Source organism: Triticum aestivum, chromosome 6B (genome assembly GCF_018294505.1).
Source record: "Triticum aestivum cultivar Chinese Spring chromosome 6B, IWGSC CS RefSeq v2.1, whole genome shotgun sequence".
NCBI lineage: Eukaryota > Viridiplantae > Streptophyta > Magnoliopsida > Poales > Poaceae > Triticum > Triticum aestivum.
In genome coordinates, this window is record NC_057810.1 from 572,369,547 (window position 1) to 572,378,127 (window position 8,581).

The window sequence follows — 8,581 nt, forward strand, 5'->3', positions numbered from 1 at the left end:
AGATCGTATGAGCTAAAACTGAGATGGGGACTGGACAACACTTTTTTCATGAATGCAAATGACATGCACATATAGGTGATGCTTTTTTGAACATTTTGATATCTTATTTGAATTTTTCTGAGTTAGTATGAATTTTTTATGAAGTTTTCAAAGTGATGGTCAGACGGTCAAAGGCCAAAAGCATAAGAGGAGCAAACTGGTTTGGGCAGGAACAAGTGTCTTCGAAAACTAGGGGTAAACTTGCCAAGTGGGACACAACTAAGGGCACCAAATTAAATATCCCTTATTCAATATAGCATGCATTCCATCACTATAATCATCATAGATAGCAACCTTATTATCATAGTCAATTGCAGCCTCATCCAAGATGGTGGATTCATCACTAAATAAAGTCATGACCTCTCCAAATCCACTTTCATCATTATAATCATCATAAATAGGTTTGCACATCAAATCTTTGGGTACTAAAATTATCATCTTCATCAAACATAGCATCCCCAAGCTTATGGCTTTGCATATCATTAGCATCATGGATATTCAAAGAATTCATACTAACAACATTGCAATCATGCTCATCATTTGTACCAAACATTCTATTGAATTCTTCTACTATCAATTAAGCACAATTTTCCTTTCCATCATTTTCACGAAATACATTATAAAGATGAATAATATGATGCAACCTCAATTCCATCTTTTTGTAGTTTTCTTTTGTAAATCAAACTAGTGATAAAACAAGAAACTAAAAGATTCAGTTGCAAGATCTAAAGATATACCTTCAAGCACTCACCTCCTCGGCAACGACGCCCAAAAAGAGCTTGATGTCTACTACACAATTTTATTCTTGTAGACACGTGTTGGGCCTCCAAGTGCAGAGTTTTGTAGGACAGTGGCAATTTTCCCTCAAGTGGATGACCTAAGGTTTATCAATCCGTGGGAGGCATAGGATGAAGATAGTCTCTCTCAAACAACCCTGAACCAAATAATAAAAAGTCTCTTGTGTCCCCAACACACCAAATACAATGGTAATTTTTTATAGATGCACTAGTTCGGTGAAGAGATGGTGATACAAGTGTAATATGGATAGTAGATATTGGTTTTGTAATAAGAACAATAAAAAACAGCAAGGTAACAATTGATAAAACAGAGCACAAATGTTATTCCAATGCTTGAAAATGAGGCCTAGGGTCTGTACTTTCGCTAGTGCAATCGCTCAACAATGCTAATATAATTGGATCATATAAGCTTCCCTGAACATGCGATGAAGAATCACTCCAAAGTTCCTATCTAGCGGAGAGCATAAACAAAAATTGTTTGTTGGGTACGAAACCACCTCAAAGCAATTCTTTATGATCAATCTATCCTAGAGTTCGTACTAAAATAACACCAAGCTATTCTTTCCGATCGATCTAACCAAGAGTTAGTACTAAAATAATACCATATGATAAACATCAACTAACTCTATGTTGGGGAGCGTAGTAATTTTAAAAAATTCCTATGATCGCGCAAGATCTATCTAGGAGATGCATATCAACGAGAGGGGAGAATGTGTCCACGTACCCTCATAGACCAAAAGCGGAAGCATTTAGTTAACGCGATTGATGTAGTCGAACGTCTTCACGATCCAACCGATCCGAGCACCGAGTGTACGGCACCTCCGCATTCAGCACACGTTCAGCCTAATGACATCCCTCGAGCTCTTGATCCAGCTGAGGACGAGGGAGAGTTCCATCAGCACGACGGCGTGGTGACGGTGTTGATGATGTTACCAGTGGAGGGATTCGCCTAAGCACTACGATGATATGACCGAGGTGTGTAACTGTGGAGGGGGGCACCGCACACGGTTAAGAGAACTTGATGTTGTATTTTGGGGTGCCCCCTGCCCCGTATATAAAGGAGGAGAGGGGGAGGCCAGCCGGCCCTTGCAGGGCGTGCCAGGAGAAGGGAGTCCTACTAGGACTCCAAGTCCTGGTAGGATTCCACCTGGAGGAAGAGGGGAAGGAAGGATGAGGGAGAGGGAGAGGGAAATGGGGGCCGCACCCCCTTACCTTGTCCTATTCGGACTCCCCATGGGGGGTCCGGTAACCCCTTCTGGCACTCCATTTTTACCGGAAACCACTCGGAACTCTTCTGGTGTCCGAATAACATAGTCCAATGTATCAATATTTATGTCTCGACCATTTCGAGACTCCTCGTCATGTCCGTGATCTCATCCGGGACTCCGAACAAACTTCGGTCATCAAAAACACATAACTCATAATACAAATCGTCATCGAACGTTAAGCGTGCGGACCCTACGGGTTCGAGAACTATGTAGACATGATCGAGACACATCTCCGATCAATAACCAATAGCGGAACATGGATGCTCATATTGGCTCCTACATATTCTACGAAGATCTTTATCGGTCAAACCGCACAACAACATACGTTGTTCCTATGTCATCGGTATGTTACTTGCCCGAGATTCAATTGTCGGTATCATCATACCTAGTTCAATATTGTTACTAGCAAGTCTCTTTACTCGTTCCTTAATGCTTCACCATGCAACTAACTTATTAGTCACATTGCTTGCAAGGCTTGTAGTGATGAGCATTACCGAGAGGGCCAAGAGATACCTCTCCGAAACACGGAGTGACAAATCCTAATCTCGATCTATGCCAACCCAACAAACACCTTAAGAGACACCTGTAGAGCTTATTTATAATCACCCAGTTACGTTGTGACGTTTGATAGCTCACAAGGTGTTCTTCCGGTATTCAGGAGTTGCATAATCTCATAGTCTGAGGAACATGTATAAGTCATGAAGAAAGCAGTAGCAATGAAACTGTAACGATCATAATGCCAAGCTAACGGATGGGTCTTGTCAATCACATCATTCTCCTCATCAAATGACAACACATGTCTATGGTTAGGAAACATAACCATCTTTGATTAACGAGCTAGTCAAGTAGAGGCATTGTAACATCCCAAATTTTCAATTTGGAATGCTATACATAGATCATCAATTGCATATCATATTTTATTGCATTTCGGGTTTGATCCTAGAAATTCTAAGCAACTCAAGGACCCTCAGAGAGAGTTGGGGATATCGTAAATTTCATATTTGAGTTTTCTCGAATTTTTGAAATAGGATCATTTGATTTTATTTATTTTATCTTCAATTATTTCAATTACAAAAATATGAGAGAGGGAATAAAATGAATTTCCCAAAATATAGAAATATTGAGGATTTAATAAAAAAATTAAATAAGATTTTATTTTGGATTTTATTGCTATTTTATTTGAATTTAGGAAAAATGTGCGTTTTTCAAAATTGCATTTAGTCCCCAAATAAATGTTCATCTTGTCCGGCTTGATTTTAGAAGTCGGGGAAAATCTATTTCGGGATTTTTGGAGTCCCTTTAGTATTTCTTTCATTCGTTTTTCTGCGCGAAAATTATTTTAAAAAAAAAGTCCGAACCGACCTTGGGCCGTAACCGGTCAGGACTCCGCCTGGCCGGGGGTCTTTAAATAGCGCCGCCCCGGACCGACCCCAGCCCAGCCGCCACCCACACCCGCGCCCCCAAACCCTAACCCTAGCCGCCGCCGCCGAACCCGCCGCCGAGGTTGACTCCCCCGCCGCCGTTTTTTAGAAAAACCGTTCGGTTTTTCCATTGTTTTTTTGTCAGTTTTTTTAGATCTGTTTTTTTATTTAGATCGGTTTTTTTCGGTTTAGGTTAATTAGCGAGCGTTCGCTCGTTCGTTCGTTTTAACAAACACGTTCATCGTTTAGATCCAGATAATGAACGTTTGTTCGTTAATCTGTTTGTCATTTTTCTTTTTCTCGGATTTATTTCCATGATTTTTCTGATCGCGATTTCTTATCCGATTTTCGTTTTAGTATAACTTTTCGCTCGTTTATCGGAATCAGGCTATTCAAGCGCCTAGAGTTTCGTCTCGAATCCCTCTTTCAGTTTAATCTACTCAAACAAGTTTTTGCTTCTGTAAAATTTGACTTAGGTCCAGATTAGTAAACGAAGTTTGTTTCTTTCGCAGTTTGATCTTCGTTGCTTTGTTCGATTTGATTCTTTTTGCCAACCGGAGTTCTTAAGTTGAACTTTTTGGTTAGATCTCTTATTCGAGTTTTACCTGTGCATTAGATGAGTACTTATTGTATGCTTGTTTGTTTGTTTGCTTGCGATAGAGTACCCGGATTGCGCCGCTTCCTACTTCGAATCCCTAGGTTTCATGGATCATCAGCAAGGCAAGTAACACTTTGATCATATCTCTTTACTACCCAGTTTTATTGCATTAGATCAATCCTCAAACAATTTGCATGATTAGGATCTGATTAAATTGTGGGTTTTGGGAAGTAGATGAGGTAGTACGTATTACCTGTTTTATTATCAAACCCTTGGGAGTTACTTCTACGTTTGCTTATTGCCATGCTATGCTAGTAGACGTGGATTGGGTGAGTGTATCCATGATAGATGTGAGATTGTTAATTAATGGTTTATTTAAGGTGGCAACTTTAATACACATCTGGGTGGATTGAGGCACTTGGGTATTCCAGGATTGCCTGTTTGTTTTTGGACCGCCACCCAGGCTCAAAGGGATCATAAGATTATTCATGCTAGAAACTTCCGTGTGCAGTCACATGCTATTATGGGCTCTAGCATAGCTGAGTAAGTCGTGTGAACTCTTACAGTGGTAGACTAGCAGATGTAGGGGATGTAGGTGGTACGGTCTACCCAATCGTAAGGTGCTAGCGTTTCTGAAAGACTATGTCTTGGTCATCCGTTTCTCAAACATCATGTAGTGCGAGAAAACAAACGGAGGAGATCGAGTCTTGTGGGGAAAAGTGCGCAACCTCTGCAGAGTGTACAAACTAATCATGATTAGCCGTGTCTTTGGTTATGGACGTTTTGAGTATCTAGTACTTGGATTATCATGTGAATCTCATCATGTTACTTTAATTAATGTTGTTGGGTTTTAATGATGATGTTTAATTGGGATTGAGAATGCTATCAACCATTCTCAATGTTTAACAACTACCATGATAGTTAAATCAAATTTATTCCTTTGCAGTAGGGGAAAACTGGCTTTATGCAAAAACTGTAACCATAGAGCTTTCCACCAGCCAAATATGCATGTAGTATAGCATTATTCTTTCATTACTCTCTATGTGTTATATTGCCAGCATATTCCATGTGTTGACCCATTTTCGGGCTGCAACGTCCATGTTGCAGACTTTTCAGACGACGAGTAAGATGCCTTAGGATCATGGTCCTATACTCAGTGATGCCGTTGGAGTTGATGGACTCACTTATCTTCCAAGCCTTTCCCTGTTATTGTTATTAGATGGCCTTAAGCCATATTTATTGTATTAAGCTCTCTTTTGAGACATTCGATGTAATAAGTGTGTGATTGCCACTCTGTTATAAATCCTTCAAGTACTGTGTGTGTCAGCATTACTGATCCAGGGATGACACTGATACACAGAGATCGTACTGTCTGAGGTCGGGTCGCTACAAGATGGTATCAGAGCACACGCTGACAGTAGGACACGACCACTAAGCCAAAGCCCTAGATCACTACTCTCTCTTCTTAGTTCTGACTCCTCATCTTTTCTACTCTCTTTTAGGATGGCGGATGCAAGGAACAAGTTCATGCAACCAGATGAAGATACACCTTTTGGACGACACCTGAAGGAAATCACCAAGTACGTGAAGATCGGAGTACCAAGCTTCACTGGGACCTACAACGCCACTTTACCTGAAGAGGAGCACTGGATGATTCAAGTTCAAGTTCCCAGAAGGACGTTCATGCCCGTCACTGAACCCATAGAGTTTTCTTTTGATGCACCAACCTGGAGTCTAGGAAAGAGCATGGCAGCCCAAATCACCATGGGACGTATTGGAGAAGTTTACCACAAGGAGCTTAAGGATACTATCTACCAGATTTGTGGGCGCCGAGATGAGAAATGGGAGATGATCAGCACCAGGAAGGACATATCAATTACATCATTCATCCAAGAGTTAAACCAGCACATTCGACGCCAGGAGAACCAGATGTGCGTAGGCATGATAGATCTGAAGAAGGCCGTGACCAAGATCACAGAACTGCAGCAAGAACTCAAGTCTACATGCGATGGATATGAGGAGGAAATAGCAACACTAGTGGAGAAGAGTGATCATCTGAAGAAGAAGCTGAAAGTATTCATGGGATTCCCCGTGACAGAAGGAGAAGATGAAGATTTCACTTGTCCAGAGAATTACATCATCATTGACGACACCGACTCGGACCCAGATGATAGTGATGATGACTATGTTGACGAAGCTGGAGCAGATATCATGGAGTCTTCATCGGAGCAGTTTTTCTAGTCGACCACCATAACAGTAGTAGTATTTCCCCCATGTATCTAGTATAGTCCGAGCACTTTTTGTAACGATAGATAGACCATTGTATGCCCTTGTTTGAATTGATTGAAGTGATTTTGATTGCAATTTGTTTCATGTGCATATGGGTAGTGTTTTCCCCTCTAGACCCCATTCTATTCTATATTCTCATCTTTTCTAAAACCTCAGATGCCTCCGAGACGTGACAATGGATTTGCTTTCCCACCGGAGCTCACTCAGTTGATCCAGCAGCAGAATGCCCTGATGCAGTTGTTAGTTCAGAATCAGAATCAGAATTAGGGGAACAACAACAACAACAACCCACCACCACCACCACATGTTGATCACTTAACCCGTTTCCTTAGGCTGAATCCGCCGGTGTTTTCTAGTAGCACCGAGCTGATTGTTGCAGATGATTGGCTTCATAAGACAGCCAGGGAGTTGACCACTGCAGGATGGACAGATGCGGAGAAGGTGCGATTTGCCACACACCAGCTTGATGGACCCGCAGCATCATGGTGGGAGAATTTCACAGCCACCTATCTAGTAGACACTGTCACATGGGATCAGTTCCAGTAGGCTTTCCGTACTGCCCATGTTTCAGCAGGAGCAATGGCCATGAAGAAGCATGAGTTTCGCAACTTACGCCAAGGAGGAAGGACAGTTGGCCAATATGTGGATGATTTTAGTAAGTTAGCGCGTTATGCCCCAGATGATGTTGCTACAGATGCAGCTAAGCAGGAGAAGTTTCTGGAAGGACTGAATGATGAGCTGAGCATGCAGTTGATGGTAGCAAGTTTCAACAATTACCAGGAGTTGGTAGATCGTGCTCTTATGATTGAAGGGAAGCAACAGCAGATTGAGAATCGCAAGAGGAAGTATGGACAAGGGAAGCACAATTCTGGAGCTCATCAAAAGCCACGTTTTACCCCGAAGTCGGGAGGACAATTTCAGCATACCCATGGAGGAGGTAGTTCACATAATCAAAATGGTCCCAAGAATGGTAATGGGAATGGAGGAAGCAACGGCCAGAACCGTACCAACCCATCAACCCCAGCCAAGAAAGATTTGAGACAAGTCACTTGCTTTAAGTGTCAGAAGACCGGACATTACGCCAATGAATGTCCCGAAGTCCAGAACGGAAATGGCAATGGAAGCTCGGGGAAGAAGCCGAACCCTTTCAACAGGGGACAGGTGAACCACGTTAACGTGGAGGAGGTTGAAGCTCAGCCAGATGCAGTAATAGGTAAGTTTTTGGTTAAGTCATTTACTGCACTCATTCTTTTTGATAGTGGTGCATCGCATTCATATATATCAAGGGGATTTGTGGATAAGTACAAACTGCCAACCCTAGCCCTTAGGTCACCCATGTTAGTAACCTCGCCTGGAGCAGAGTATATGGCTAGCCTATGGTGTGATCAGTTACCATTAAGGATTGGTAGCTACTTGTTTCCCTTGGACCTAATAGTATTGGAATCGCAAGGATTGGATGTGATATTAGGCATGGATTGGTTATCGAAGTATGGAGGGAACATTGAATGCGCCAGTAGGACAATTTTGCTTACAACGCCAGAAGGAAGAAGGATCAAGTATGTATCCCAGCATGAACCGAGGAGGACACAAGTAAACTCGTTAACATGAGTTGTGCAGGAGGAAGTACTAGTGGTGAAGGATTTTCCTGACGTGTTTCCAGAGGAGTTGCCAGGCATGCCACCGGATAGAGACATTGAGTTTTTGATTGAGCTTTTGCCAGACACAGGGCGAATATCGAAGAGACCATACAGAATGCCGGCAAAGGATCTAGAAGAGATTAAAAAGCAGGTTAAGGAGTTACTGGATAAAGGATATATTCGCCCAAGTTCTTCGCCTTGGGGATCACCAGTACTTCTAGTGGAGAAGAAGGACGGATAATTAAATATGGTTGTTGATTATCAAGGATTGAATGCAGTAACAATCAAGAACAAGTACCCACTGCCGATGATCAACGATCTGTTTGACCGATTGCAAGGAGCTAAGGTATTTTCCAAGATCGATTTGCGATCAGGATACCATCAGTTGAAGATTCGAGAGTAGGATATACCTAAGATGCTTTTACCACATGGTATGGGCTGTACGAGTACACCGTTATGTCATTTGGTCTGACTAACGCACCTGCCTATTTCATGAACATGATGAACAAGGTGTTTATGGAGTTTTTGGATA